This window comes from Aedes aegypti, chromosome 3, assembly GCF_002204515.2.
Source record: "Aedes aegypti strain LVP_AGWG chromosome 3, AaegL5.0 Primary Assembly, whole genome shotgun sequence".
NCBI classification, from domain to species: domain Eukaryota; kingdom Metazoa; phylum Arthropoda; class Insecta; order Diptera; family Culicidae; genus Aedes; species Aedes aegypti.
The window spans coordinates 79793475-79809142 of record NC_035109.1 but is presented as its reverse complement, the minus strand read 5'-3'; the positions used below and the strand labels follow the sequence as shown (position 1 = coordinate 79809142).

General features: G+C 38.7%; 1 protein-coding gene across 3 annotated transcripts in view; it reads left to right on the top strand.

Annotated features, from left to right (window-relative positions):
• LOC5579300 (FMRFamide receptor) overlaps window positions 1-15668 on the top strand; it is a 412004-nt gene that overhangs the window by 15000 nt on the left and 381336 nt on the right. For all 3 annotated transcript variants that reach the window (XM_021848884.1, XM_021848883.1, XM_021848882.1), the window contains one exon: window positions 14444-15328. The gene's annotated coding sequence lies outside the window, so the exon portion shown is untranslated. The remainder of the gene's footprint in view (window positions 1-14443; window positions 15329-15668) is intronic.

The window sequence follows — 15668 nt, the reverse complement described above, 5'->3', positions numbered from 1 at the left end:
TTATCAAGAGTTTATCTTGTTAACTTTATTCTGGTGAAGAAAAAGCGAATCTGAGTTTTCTATGGTAAGAATTAGCTTTAAATTGTCAACCCAAAACTTTTGCTTTGATTTCACCATATCCGTTTCGTTTGAATATTTCGTTGAAAATAAACGAAACTTTCCATTTTTTCAAACTTATTACTTTTTTGTTCTGAAAAGTCCATATTACATTGTTCTGTTTGTAATGTGCATGTATTTCTGAAAAAAATAAATCATCAATGCAAGATAAACGTCTCAGTTGAGTATCCTACAAAACACGAAGGAAAAGCAAGATGAAATGAAAGGCATGGATAATGCATTTGCAAATGTTTGGAAAAATATTTGAAATTCGTTTATATTTTACTGATCTATTAATGCATGAAAATTTACCCATTTTCACTCCCTTCGAGGGGTGACATTAGTTCGAAGAAAAATTGTTTCAAATTGTAAGAATCGTTTTCTGTTCAATGATGACACTTCACACTCATGACAATCATTATGATGGGAAGTTATATAAAAGACTTTTGTATGTCCATTGTAATGTACAATTTTGAAAGGCGATATTTTCAAACCTTTCTTTGGCGATTTATTAATAATAATCTACTTGTCTTAGATCAGCGGTTCTCAGAAAGTGCTCCGTGTAATATTGGCTGCTGCAATTGATTTAGACAGATGGAATAAGAAGAAAAGTAAATATAATAAATATGTTTCACCTTTCGAGTGTCTTTTGAAAATATCGTTAGGAACAATCCTACAATACTCCTGTATATCTTATGTGTATAAATTCTTCAAAATATTCTAGTTAAAATGTTATTTGTTAGAATAAGTGTAAACTAATATATACATATTTTTCGTAATATTTGGATACTATGAAGACCTTTTAGCATTCTTAAACTATCAAAATATGTAACATAGCAGTAGAGCAATTCTCGTTGAAATCAGGCCAATTCCAATGTTGTGTCACTGATCGCTAGTATATGCTAAAACTGAAGGGGATCCTTTCGGTTTTCTCAAATTGGTGGATCCCTCGTACGCCAGCTAGCTTAATTCTGAGGGTTTTTTTTTCAAGATTTTAGATAATTTTCAAAAGGGTTTAAAGCCAGGGTCCAATTGAGAAATCTTATTTTCAAAATTTCTGTTTCTTAATTGTGAAAAACGTTTCTTGATTTCTTGCTGCAAATCTTGCCATATAATTTTCATAGCAGGATCGCGAGTGCGTTGAAATTGCCTTCTCCTCACGTTTTTAAGACGGATCAAAAGTTTAAGATCATCGTCTTTAATCACGGATTCAAATTTTACTTCACATTTTGGAATTGCAATGCTCCTGGCTTCAATTATTGAATTTGTTAAAGTTTCAAGAGAATTGTCAATATCAAGTTTTGTTTGTTAGGGAATATTAACATCAAGATAAGAGTCAATAAATGTTTTATATATATTCCAGTCGGCTCGAAAATAAGGATTGAGAACCGCTTCTTGGGATATTTCAAATGTAACAGGGACATGATCAGAATCAAAATCAGCATGAGTAATCAGTTGGCTACATAGATGACTAGAGTCGGTTAAGACCAAATCAATCGTAGATGGATTTCTAGAAGAGGAAAAACATGTAGGGCTATCAGGGTATTGAATTGAGAAATATCCTGAAGAGCACTCATCAAATAAAATTCTGCCGTTGGAATTACTTTGAGAATTATTCCATGACCGATGTTTGGCATTAAAGTCACCAATGACAAAAAATTTTGACTTATTGCGAGTCAATTTTCGCGAGTCAGTTTGGAGCAAATTAACTTGCTGTCCAGAGCATTGAAAAGGAAAATAGGCAGCTATGAAAGCATATTTACCAAGTTGTGTTTCAACTGAAACACCTAAAGTTTCAAAAACTTTAGTTTCAAATGACGAAAACAGTTGATGTTTTATACGCCTATGAATGATGATTGCAACTCCCCCACATGCCCCATCAAGTCGATCATTACGATAAACAAAAAAAGTTAGGATCTTTTTTTAGTTTGGATCCAGGTTTTAAATACGTTTCGGTAATAACTGCCATATGCACGTTATTAACCGTTAGAAAATTTAACAGCTCGTCCTCTTTACCATTCAGAGAACGAGCATTCCAATTTAAATATTATTTGGATCCGTTAGAAAAACGTAATCCAATAACAATTTGATTTGTAAGTTTTACACCAACTTGGACTGCTTCAGTCATAGTGGTGGCTTTGAACATTGCATCAACCATTAGATTCAATTGTTCAGTTAGAAAATTAAAATCAGAGACAGACATGTCACTTGAAGTGGGTACATTATCTGATGAATTCCTATTAGAATTTTCGGTAGACGAAGAAGCGGAGTAGGAGTTGCCTGTGGAGGTAGGGTTTTTTCCATTTGATTTGAAACAAGTAGAATGGGTACTCATAGTACGAACAGGGGAGGAGTTCAAATTTCCTGCTACGATATCGGCAAAGGATTTTCCGTGGGTAGATACATTCGAGATTGAAAGATTCGAACGGCTACCCGACGGATTAAAATTAGTTTGTGAACGAGCAAGATTATGATCTTCCTGATGGGTATGATTCCTAATCAAGCGTTCGTTAACTGAAAAATGAGCATTGTTCGATAATCTACCAGGGAAATTCCGGAAACGACCGTTATCGTAACGGATAGTGTCCTTCATCTGCCTGGCACGAGCCTCAATGACTCTTTTGCGTGAAGGGCAATTCAAAAATTTGACTTATGATTAGCCCCGCAATTAGAGCATATGAACTTGATGGTATCTTCCTTCACTGGACAGAACCTCCGCAAATCATGCATTTAGCATCCATGCGACAATTTTTTGTACTCTGACCCCACTTTTGGCACCGACGGCACTGAGTGGGGTTCTGGTAATTTCCTTAAGGTTTCTGGAAATGTCCCCCTGTCACACGGACATCAAACAAAAGTTTTGCTTTTTCCAAAGCTTTAAAATTATTTAGTTCTTTTTTGTTAAAGTGAACTAAATAAAATTCTTGAGAAAGCCCTTTCCGAACAATGCCATATTGGGTTCTCTTTTTCATAATGATTACTTGGACTGGGGAAAATCCAAGTAAATCATTCATTCCATTTTTGATCTCTTCAGGTGATTTATAGTCATTTGAGAGACCTTTTAAGACGACTTTGAACAAACGTTCAGTTTTGTCGTCATAAGTAAAAAATATGTGCTTCTTCTCTTCAAGATGTTTGAGAAGAAGTTCGCGATCTTTAAGAGTTTCGGGCAAAACGTGACAGTCTCCTTGTTTTGCGATTTGGAAGGAAACCTTGATTCCCCCAATGGAGTTCAAGATCTCCTGCCTAAATCCCCCAAATTCGGAACAACTGACCACGATAGGCGGCACTCTTTGCTTCCTCACTTGAATCAAAGAGCCTGGGCTAGAGGCTGCTTCGATTTGGTGTTCGGAAAATTTGTCTAGAGCATCGAACTGATTGCTCATTTCGATACAATTATTCATTTCACCCTTGGAAGAAAGTTCGCATTCCGGGGAAGCGTCCTTTCTTCCATTCTTGCCACGTGTAGTGACAGTTTTAAAACCCACTTTTTTGGAAGGAAGTAGTGAATTCAGAGATTCACCCTTCCTTTTGTTTGTTGTTGATACCATGTTTAATTAATAAACGAAAGAAGACGTGACCATCGAAAGGTTTTTTCCCAAGACGGTGTCCAAGAAGGATTACCACCGCTAGCTTTCGCCAACGGGTCCAACGAAAAATCGAAGGCACGGGTCCAAACAAGGATCGTAAAGGGATCAATAGTAGAAAAAATAGTACTGAAAAGTACTGTTTTTGTAGCACTGAAAAGTACTGTTTTATTGCTTTAGGTAGTTTTTAAGAAAACTTCCAAAAGCAGAGAGAATTCGTGTACGCACAGCACGAAGGTACGATGCGCACTACATTCAAAACGTTGTGCTCGTGGCCACTACTGTGCCGGAATCAGTTTTATCTGTATCTTCCTTACCGATACAGTTCTATTTTTCACTAATCTATATTTACATTTGCTTTCACTCTCTTCTGCTCTTTTGCTCTCACACCGAGCAGGTAGGAGAGTGCTCTGCTGTTGGTTCAATCGATTTCCATAAGCCATAGTCCGTTGCTCTTTTGCGGTGGTTCGTTTTGCCGTTTTCCTGAGTCGTTTGAGGCTAGCTGCCTGCGAAGTGGGTCAATTTGTCTCAGTCACCATCTGATACTGACGGACGATGGATGTGCTCCCCTATGCACGGTCCTCCGTGCAGTGTCTTCTGGTGGCTGGACGGGTTATTTTTTGGAGGGGCTGGGAATTGAATCCATGACCTTCCGCTTATGAAGCGAAAGCGTAACCTCAAGGCTACGGACCCCCTTTTTTTTTGTTTTTATCTCCTCTATTCTTTATCAACTGTCACCTTAATCAACGAGCTGTAATACAGACTAGACCGTCAAAAGATCTCCCTGTGATTTTCTGTACAGGTGCAAAGGAGCTTAAAAACAATTTATCTTAATCATTTTTTGATCAAAATCGAGTTGTAGTTCAATGGTACTTAGATAAATTGCTCCTGACCATCATGTCCAAATTTATTTGCAACAATTCATAGCAAAACGGCTAACCAGTAGTCGCTTTTTGCTGCTGCTGCCAATCGCTGATTTTTGGGCATAATCCGGATAGAGCTGAAATCACCTTCACCTTCTGACTTCCTGCTTCGAGTCGAGGGTACACTGTCCAACCAAGATTCTCGCATGCTGCAATGCCTTTTGGTTGCATTTCATCACTACTTCGGTATTGTGATGGGTTAACACAAGCTTCGCAGTATAATCGTACCATGCCCACACAGTTACGCTTACGAATCACCCACAGTGACGGATCACTTTGGCGTTCAACATCGGATAACTCCCTCAAAACATAAACGTTGACGTAAAACATATTTTTTTCCCATGTTATACTATTAATCTTCTACCATTTGTTATGTTAAGCACAACATTCAACCGCTAAATAACGGTGTATTTGACAAATGTTTAGTTGGTACCACACAGTTATCATTATATGGTCGTTTTCTGTAAGAAGTGCCGTCAGCATTCATAAGCCCCCACAAGTGTTAAAATTCAAATGTTATACTATAAAACATGCTCGTTTGTTTTGATTTAGTATGAATTCATCTTTGGAAAACGTTTTTCTCGATTGTTGATTCTAAATACCGAATATTAGCACTTCTAACTAGTGATCCATAATATGGACCAGAAAATGATTGTTTACCACAGTTATGGATCACTTCCAAAGAATGTATATTTCTGCCATTTTAAGCATTGGATTCGACATTTTCAGACAATAGCACTAAGGATAAAACCAATAGAACATCAAGGTTTGTGAATTTCATTTTTTAGCAGACAAAAATGGGTGGAAAATTTGGTATGGCGCGAGAACAGTTCTTGTCTCAGTTACTACAATGCAGTATCACAAAAAAAGGCATTTTACCCTTGTTTCCAGCTCTAACACTGCTATTTTTTGCACTGATCCGTAATATGTCACAATTTGATCCGTAAAATAAAAATTGATCTTTAATATGGTTTTCAGAAACCGATACAATTTTTAATTTTTATGCAATCCTATGTAAATATTACATTCAAAACATTTTACTAACCGAAGTTCCAATTTGAAACGATTTAATTCGTGCTTTTAAATTACAATTTAACGTTTTCCATGTCGTTTTATTTAATTTTATAGATTGGACTTCACACTATTTGATCCATAACTGTGGGGTCATGGTACCTGCTACACGAAATATGAATGCGAAAATTGCATATTTGGCAAAGAAAGCTCTCAGTTAATATCTGTGGAAGAGCTTATTGACACTAAGCTGAGAAGCAGGCTCTGTCCTACTGAGGGCGTAATGCCAAGAAGAAGAAGAAGTCTTAATTAAATGATTTAACAAAAGAGTAGAATAAATACTAATATGACCTTAAAAACTAGGGGCGTTTAGTCAACGATAAAATGCTCCATCCACCTCTTCTTATGTTTGGATTCGGAGAAGTAAAAATTCAGAAAACAGTTCAAATTATTTAGAAAAAGTACCGACACTGTATTCACTGGTTAACTGAAAATATTTCCAAACATGTATTGCCCTGCCACAAATTCAACTTCATAATAAAACTTTTAATGAAAAAAATTGCAGCCAAAGCTTTTTCCACTTGTTTTCAGCATGGCTTCATCTACAGAACTTAAAGGAAGGGAAAGTTCCTTGCCGAACAAATAAACACATTGCGACATGAATTTCCCGGGTCGTCACATCAACACTCTGCATTTCCGTTCTGCATAAACCCAACCGAACAACGACGACTAAGACGCACAGAGGTCCATGTTTTTCAAAAAGCTGGCAACAATATCAAACATTCAAACATCCCAGGACATCCCAGGACAAATAAATGCGGGATTTATCAAATTTGTGACTATGTTCAAAAAAGGGTTTTTAAACCCAAAATCATTTTCCTAAGAACTTTCCATGGCTAATAATAGTTAAATATAAATAATGTGGAGCTTCTGCGTGATATTTTTTTAAATCTACACCACTGCGTGACAGCAGCACACGCGATGGATGGCTGTGTTGTTCTGCGCGCAAACAACCATTTATCCAATTTTAATTAATTCTTGTCCCATTGATTGAAACATGAGGGTGGCATTAAAATACAATCAATTCTTCAGATGGCGCCCATTATCATCGTTCGTTCGGAAGCGCAATACCGCCATAATCGTTTTGCTGCGTTTGGTAATGTTGTTGATGCAGCATGGCTTGAATTTACGCGCTGCTTCGTCTTTGTCACCAATTGTTCAACAGTGGATCCAGCAAACGAATGGCATCAAATTAACAGTGTCGAAAGAAGGGGACGCCCCTTCCTTTGTTTTGCTCGACGGTCGTTGACGCGAAAACAAATTAAAAAGTTTAATTCTTTAATTAAAACATGTTGTTCTTGGAATGCATTTTTCTCGCTTTTCTATGCGAGCGCGGAGTGGATGGGATTACGTGGAATTCTAACTTTTTTTTCGTTTAGCTAAAACGAAGTATAAAATGATTAAATGTCTCAAAATTTTCAACCGTGTGGGAATACTATTAATAACTACTCTTCAACTACGATTAAATGTTAATTGAAACAAAGTTCTGTGCAATTATACGGATTCTTACCTATCTTGTACCATTGCGTATTATAGAGCTCCATCTTTGTCGGTCTTGGGTGATACTTCTACAGTTGTCATTCGAACGTTTAGAGTTTCCAGGTCCTCTTCCACTGTGAACAGCCAGCGTGTTTGTGGTCTTCCACGAAGTCGTCTACTTCTGCTCGGCTACCTGTTCCCTGCTAAATATTATTTTCACAATTCTTTTTTCAGACATTCGCATTAAGTGACCAACTCACTGAAGTCTGCCGTATTTTACTCGCTTAATAATACTCGCATCTTCATACAACTCGTGATTCATGCGTCTGCGCCACAAACCATTTTCGGCCACCCAACCAACCGGTAGACATTTTTTTCGTCCTTCCATACATCCTACGATTCCTTCAGGAATTTGCCTGTTAATCCCTTCGAAGTTTCCGCTCAGATTTCTTTTGATATTTCAGGATTTCCTGCCGAAACTATTCCAAGAATTCATCTACGATATCTTCAGAGATTTCTTCTCCATGGTGCCTGCAGACATTTCCTCCAAGGATTTTTCCAGGGATTCCTCTCAAAACACCCAAAGCCTTAGCACCTAATTTTCGGATTTTGTCCAGGATTTCTTCCAAAGATACCTCCTTGAAGTTCTGCAGGAATTATTCCAGGCAATTTTGCAGTATACGGATTCATACAGGAATTCTTCCAGTGATTACTCTAGAGAATTTTCTGGTAGTATATCCAGGAGTATTTTTCCGAATCCTTTCTAGGGATTCCTTCATAAATTCTTCTAAAGATTCCTTAAGAAGTTCATATAGCAATTTCTCTTGGGGTTTTTCAGAATTCTTTCAGATTTTTCTCGTCAAATGCTATAGTTTTCTCTATGAATTTCTTCAAAATTTCCTCAACGCATAACATCGAGAAATCCTCCAAGATACCATACAGAAAATCTTAAAGGAATATCTGGAGGATTTTCCTCAGAGCTACTTGGTGGAGTTCCTGGGGAAGTTACGTGAGTAGTATCTTCCGGATTGTCTAGATAGATCCTTGAATTATTGAAGGAACTCCTGGACGAATTCCTGAACGAACTTCTGGACAAATTCCAGAAGGAACTCCTGGAGAAATTCCTGAAAGAATTTCTGGAGGAATTCCTGAAGCAACTCCAGGAGGAATTCCTGAAAGAACTCCTAGAAGAATTCCTGAAGGACCTCCTGAAAGAGAATTTTCTGAAAGTACTCCTGGAAGAATTTCTGGAGGAACTTCTGAAGGAATCTCTGAAGAAACTGCTGGAGAAATTCATGAAAGAACTTCTGGAGGAATTCCTGAAGGAACTCCTGAGGATTCCCTGAAGGAACTCGTGGAGAATTTCCTGAAGAAACTACTAAAGGAATTCCTGAAGGAACTCTTTGAGGTATTTCTGAAGAAAATCCTGGAGGAATTCCTGAAGAAACTCCTGGAGGAATTCTTTAAGAAACTCCTAGAGGAATTCCTGAAGGAACTCCTGGAGGATTTCCTGAAGAAACAACTGGAGGTATTTCTGAAGGAACTCCTGAAGGAATTCTTGAAGTAACTTTTGAAGAAATTCATGAAGGAACTACTAAGGAATTTCCTGAAGGAACATCTGGAGGAATTCCTGAAGGAACTCCTGGAAGATTTCTTGAAGGAACTCATGTAGGTATTCCTGAAGGTACTCTGGAGGAATTTTTGAAGGAACTCTTGGACAAATTCCTGAAGAAACCCTTGAACAAATTCTTGAAGGAACTCCTGGAGAAATTCCTGAAGGATTTCCTGGAGGAATTCCTAAATGAACTTCTGGATGAATTCCTGAAGAAACTCCTGGAGGAAATCCTGAAGCAACTCCTGCAGGGTTTCCTAAAGGAACTACTGGAGGTGTTTCTGAAGGAACCCCTGGAGGAGTTCCTGAAGGAATTCCTGGGGCAATTCTTGAAGATCTTCTTGTGAAATTCCTGAAGAAACTCTTGGAAGATTTCCTGAAGGAACTCCTGGTGGAATTCCTGAAGGTACTCTGGAGTAATTCTTGAAGGAACTCTTGGACAAATTCCTGAAGAATCTCTTGAATAAATTCATGAAGGAAGTCCTGAAGAAATTTCTGAAGGAACTGCTGGAGGAATTCCTGAATGAACTTCTGGATGAATTCCTAAAGAAACTCCTGGAGGAATTCCTGAAGGAACTCTTTTAGGATTTCCTGAAGGAACTACTGGAGGTATTTCTGAAGGAGCTCTTGAAGAAATTCCTGAAGGAACTCCTGGGGAAATTCTTGAAGAAACTCCTGGAGGATTCCTGAAGAAACTCCTGGAAGATTTCCTGAAGAAACTCCTGGAGGATTTCCTGAAGGAATAACTTTAGGAATTCATGAAGAAACTCTTGGAGGAGTTCCTGAAGGAACTCCTGGAAGATTTTCTGAAGGAATTACTGAGGCAATTCTTGAAAGAACTTCTGGAGGAATTCCCGAAGAAACTCCTGGAGGATTTTCTGAAGGAATTACTGAGGCAATTCTTGAAAGAACTTCTGGAGGAATTCTTGAAGAAACTCCTGGAGGATTCCTGAAGAAACTCCTGGAAGATTTCCTGAAGAAACTCCTGGAGGATTTTCTGAAGGAACAACTTTAGGAATTCATGAAGAAACTCTTGGAGGAGTTCCTGAAGGAACTCCTGGAAGATTTTCTGGAGGAATTCCTGAAAGAACTCCTGGAGGAATCCCTGAAAAACTCCTGGAGGAATTCCTGAAGGAACTTCTGGACTAATTCCTGGCGGAACTCCTGAAAAAACTCCTGGAGAAATTCCTGAAGGAACTACTGGAGGAATTCCTGAAGGAACTCTGGAGGAATTCTTGAAGGAAATCTTGGACAAATTTCTGAAGAAACTCTTGAATTTATTCATGAAGGAAGTCCTGAAGAAATTCCTGAAGGAACTGCTGGAGGAATTCCTGAATGAACTTCTGGATGAATTCATGAAGAAACTCCTGGAGGAATTCCAGAAGGAACTCTTTTAGGATTTCCTGAAGGAACTACTGGAGGTATTTCTGAAGGAGCTCTTGAAGGAACTTCCTGAAGGAACTCCTGGGGAAATTCTTGAAGAAACTCCTGGAAGATTCCTGAAGAAACTCCTGGAAGATTTCCTGAAGAAACTCCTGGAGGATTTCCTGAAGAAACAACTTTAGGAATTCATGAAGAAACTCTTGGAGGAGTTCCTGAAGGAACTCCTGGAAGATTTCCTGAAGGAATTCCTGAAAGAACTCCTGGAGGAATCCCTGAAAAACTCCTGGAGGAATTCCTGAAGGAACTTATGGACTAATTCCTGGTGGAACTCCTGGAGGAATTCCTGAAAAAACTCCTGGAGAAATTCCTGAAGGAACTACTGGAGGAATTCCTGAAGGAACTCCTGGAAGATTTCCTGAAGCAACTCCTGAAGGAATTTCTGAAGGAACTCCTGGAAGAATTGCTGGAGGAAATCCTGAAGGAACTCCTGGAAGATTACCTGAACGAACTTCTGGACTAATTTCTGAAGGAAATCCTGGAGGAATTCCTGAAGGAACTCTTGGAGAATTACCTGAAGGAACTCTTGGAGAATTTCCTGAAGAAACTACTGAAGGAATTCCTAAAGGAACTAGTTGAGAATTAAACAAATAAATAAAATAAATTAATTGTCTGAAGGAACTACTAGAGGAATTCTTGAAGGAACTCTTGGATGAATTCCTGAAGGAACTCTTGGAGAAATTCATGAACGGACTTCTGGAGGAACTCCTGAACGGATTCCTGAAGGAACTCCTGGAGGATTTCTTGAAGAAACTCTTAAAGCAATTCCTGAATGGCTGAAAAAACTCATGGGATAATTCCCGAAGGAACTCCTGGAGGAATCGCTGGAAGTCATGGAGGAATTTCTGATGATACTCTTGGAGGAATTCCTGAAATAACTCCTGGTGCAATTTCTGAAAAAAATCATGGAAGAATATCGGAAGGAAATTTTGGTGAAATCTCTGAAGGAGCTTCTGGAGGAATCTTTGAAGAAACTTTTGGAAGAATGCTATGACGAATATCTGAAAGTTCTCCTGGATGTATTTCTGAAGGAACTTCTGGAATAATTCCCGAAGAAACTCCTGAAGCAGTTCTTGAAGGAACTCTTGGACGAATTCCTGAAGGAACTCCTGCAGAAATTCCTGAAGGAACTCGTGGAGGCATTCCTGAATAAACTTCTAGAGAAATTTTTGAAGGTACTACTGGAAGAATTCCTGAAGGAACTCCTTGAGGATTTCCTGAAGGAACTCGTGGAGAATTTTCTGAAGAGCAACTAAAGGAATTCCTGAAGGAACTCTTGGAGGTATTTCTGAAGGAACTCCTGGAGGAATTTTTAAAGGAACTCCTTGATGAATTCCTGAAAGAGCTCCTGGAGGAATCGCTGGAGGTACTCCTGGAGGAACTCTTGGAGGAATTTCTGAAGGAAGTCATGGAGGAGTTCCTGATGATACTCTTGGAGGAATTTCTGAAGGTGTAGTTTAAAAAAAACTCATGGAAGAATCTCGGAAGGAAATTTTAGTGAAATCCCTAAAGGAGCTTCTGGGGGAATTTTTGTAGAAACTTTTGGAAGAATGCTATGATGAATATCTGAAAGTTCTCTTGGATGTATTTCTGAAGGAACTTCTGGATTAACCCTCGGAGGAACCTTGGACGAACTTCTGGAGGAACTCCTGAATGGATTCCTGAAGGAGTCCCTGGAGGAATTCTTCAAGAAACCCTTGAAGCAATTCCTGAATAAACTCCTGACAGAATTCCCAAAGGAACTCCTGTAGTAATTCCTGAAGGAACTCCTGGAGTAAACCCTGAAGGAACTCCTAGAGGAATTCTTAAAGGAAGTCCTTGAGGAATTCCTGAAAGAACTCCATGAGAAATTCCTGAAGGAACTCCTTGAGGAATCACTGGAGGTACTCCTGGAGAAACTCTTGGATGAATTGCTGAATAAAGTCACGGAGGAATTCCTGATGATAATCTTGGAGAAATTTCTGAAGGAACACCTGGTGCAATTTCTGAAAGAACTCCTAGAGGAATTTCGGAAAGAACTGCTGGAGGAATTTCTGAAAGAACTCCTGAAGGAATTCATAAAGGAGCTTCTGGAGGGTTTCTTGAAGGAATTCCTGGAATAATTCCTGGAGAAACTACTGTGCGAATTTCTGAAGTAACTTCAGCATAAATCACTAAAGACACCCCTGCAGGAACTCTTGGAGGAATTCTTGAAGGAACTCCTGAAAGAATTGATGAAGGCACTTCTGGAGAAACTCTTGGTAGAATTCCCGAATGAACTCGTGTAGCAATTCCTGAACGAGCTTCTAGAGGAATTCCCGAAGAATTCCTGAAGGAATCCCTAAGAAGCTTCTATAAGAATTCCTAAACGAACTCCTGGAGCAATTCCTGAAGAATTTTCAGGGTCTCCTGAATGAAACTACTGGAGGAATTCCTGAAGGAGTTTCCTTGAAGAATCCTTGGATAAACTCCTGTAGGAATCCCACGAGAAACCTCAGGAGGATTCCCGGAGGTAACTTTTGGAGGAACCCCAGAAGAAATTCTTGAACGAATACCGATAGGAACACTTGGAAGAACTAGTGTAGGAATTTAAAACTCTGTTAGTTGCAATCACAATTTTTTGGAGGCATTACCAGAGATTGAGGCGGTCGAACAAAGGCCAAAGGATTACCTTAATCGGTAACGGTAAGTGCAATTTTAGCAGATCTCATATTTTTGATCAATAACGGCGCCGACCAAGTCCTTACAGTCAGTTGGGATGGGGAAGGAATGTTAGGGTGTAATGAATATTGCTTCTAGAGACCGAGAATACCTCTGCATCTCTACAATCACCACGGGAAGGGTGTCTATTAGTGAGGAAGGAAAAGATCTGAGAGTCACCTTTGGTCGGTGATGCGATCCGTGGATAAGGAGAAATAATACGACTTTTTCCTAAAACTTTTTGGCATTTTGTCTCGCGGTGAAAAGATATTTTAATATAGAAGATTAAGAAAATTCGTCGATATTCAAAATGTTGAACTAATCAAAGGTTATTTTTAGGTTTTCATTCAAGAAAGCTAAGTATATTAAAATTATATTTAATAAGAATAAGGGTTTGCGCCGATACTTAAAATGACGAACCACGCAAAGTTTGTTTGAAAAATACAAAAACGATAATAATAAATGTTTGAAAAAAATAATTTAAAACACCATTCAATCTTCTTAATTTTATGCATTCCGACTTAAATTAATGAATTTGTCCAGAAAATTTTATAAAATAAACCGTATAGGGTCTCTTTAAGAAAGCGTAAACCTGTCACGTCGACATTTATAATATCGAACTAATCAAAGGTTATTTTTGATAATGAGGATAAAGAAAGGTAGATGTATATTAGAATAATTTAAAACATAATAAGGGCTTATGCCGTCTCTTGTAGTGAAGAATTATCCATAGTTTGTTTAAAAAATACAAAAGTAATGTAGCATCGGTATAAATAAGAATTCATAAGCATGAAACGAGCTCACCAGTTTGTAATCCATCCTCGACTGAACACTAATATCTTTTCGCACTCGCACAACCTGAACTGGACACGATTGCTTGGGCTTCTCCGATGCGCTGCCCAGAATCGCGCGCAAACGGAGAGATAGGAACCGCACCGATGAACCGAAAAAAAAACAAACCCCTTTCCAGTACGAGTTATACATATTCAAAAATCAAATAGAAAAACTAATAATTTGCAAAGAAATTTTTGAGAATACCTGTTTGTGACGGGAACTCTGGGAATGTACCTTGGACAATAAGGAAAACCTTAAGAAATTCCAATAGGAGATTCCACAGGAATAACGTGACGAATTTATGAATTAATATAAATACAGAGATCCCAAGTGATTTTGCTAGTGGAATACTAAAAGTTTCCTTGGGTGAATCTTAAAAAAAAAAAACATTCTGGGAGCATCGGGAGAATCTTTGGACTTTTTTATAGTAATTCTGGAGACATTCCTTTACGTAACTATTGGAGAAATGTGATATATCCTAATCTGATCCGAAACGTCCCACTCCCTTCTCTGTGGTATACTCTGAAAATTATCTATTTTCTATTAATTGATATTGTTAGCAGACTAGCTTGTACATATATCTTATACTTGTAACCTCTTGTAACACTTCATATACTTCTTATGCTTGTCCACAAGTCTATGTTTCCATATTTTTCCATACCATTTGCAAAGGATTAAACTAATACCGATTGATACCTTTTCTCCAATTTCTCCACCCACAGAACTGCGTCATCCGATAAGCAACTTCCACCAAGTGCAAAAGGACACCACCTGGAAAAACTACAAACGCATACCAATGGCGAGTCCATCCCTCGATGGCATCTCGGTATGAGGTGCAACGTCCAGCTAAAGTTCAAATTTTCGGAGAAAACGTTTACACCACCATCATCACCATCATCTTCATCATCATCGACGGTTGGCAGAGCATTCTGCTGGCAGTTGAGCACCAAATGGCAAAGTGATGCAAAAGTGTCCATTGTGAGTTGAAAAAGTGTCGTTTTGATCGTCAACTTTCCATCAGCTTGGCCAAGAGTGACGTGCGTTCCCAGACGAGAAAAATCCCTATGAAAGTTTATTTTTTCCAGCAGTTGTTATTTAAGGACGAAGAGAAATCAAGTCCATTGTAAAGTGCAGATTGCAAAAAGTGAGCGTCAGTTGGGCGTGCCACGTCTAAGGGAGGGAGTTTTATGCAAATGAAGCAATCCAAGCGGAATAAGTGAGTTGCGAACGAACTGTCGAAGAAAAGCTAGTGGCAAGTTATGGAAAAGTTGCAAACATTAAATTAATTAGAAGTGTCGAGGCACAGGAGGAAAAACAGAAGAATTTACACTCGTAAGACAGCCCAACCGAATTGAAAGTGGCTGATCGTCCTCCGAGTTTGCCGTATACAAGTAGTTTTGCGAAAAAAGTATAGTCAGAAGTGGAAGCGGAGCGCGTGTAGTGAGGCTTAATTACATTTTCGAAGTGCCACCAGCTGAGAGCCTTCGGAGTGTTGTCGACAATAGGCGCAGATTAAGTTTAGGACCAGAGCTCGAGAAGCTGCCCCTTTGGGGCGCAGAAACGATGGACGACGTGCAAAACAGTATCAACACGCAGCTGAGATAAAGGTAAAAAGCAATAAAATGAAAATGAGCCGGGCCGTTTATTGGTGTTTTCGGGTTATTCTTGGAAGGAAGTTTTCTTTTTAACGGGGGAGAAGAAGTGGTCTGTTTATATGGGTTAGGATGTGTCCTCCATTCCGTCCTCCGTCCTTTTTCTTTGCTATGAGTAGGAACCTATTGTTAGTAAAATTGTTTACCAACTTGTTATAGGATAGCTTTATCTGTAGGATCTGTTTTGAAAAAGTTCTTTTTCTTTCGCGCTTGGTTGTAAATCTGCTTTACTGTGTTGTGTTTTGCATTGAGGTATTTAATTAGTTTGTTTATTTCGAGTTTCTTTTCGTTCTGA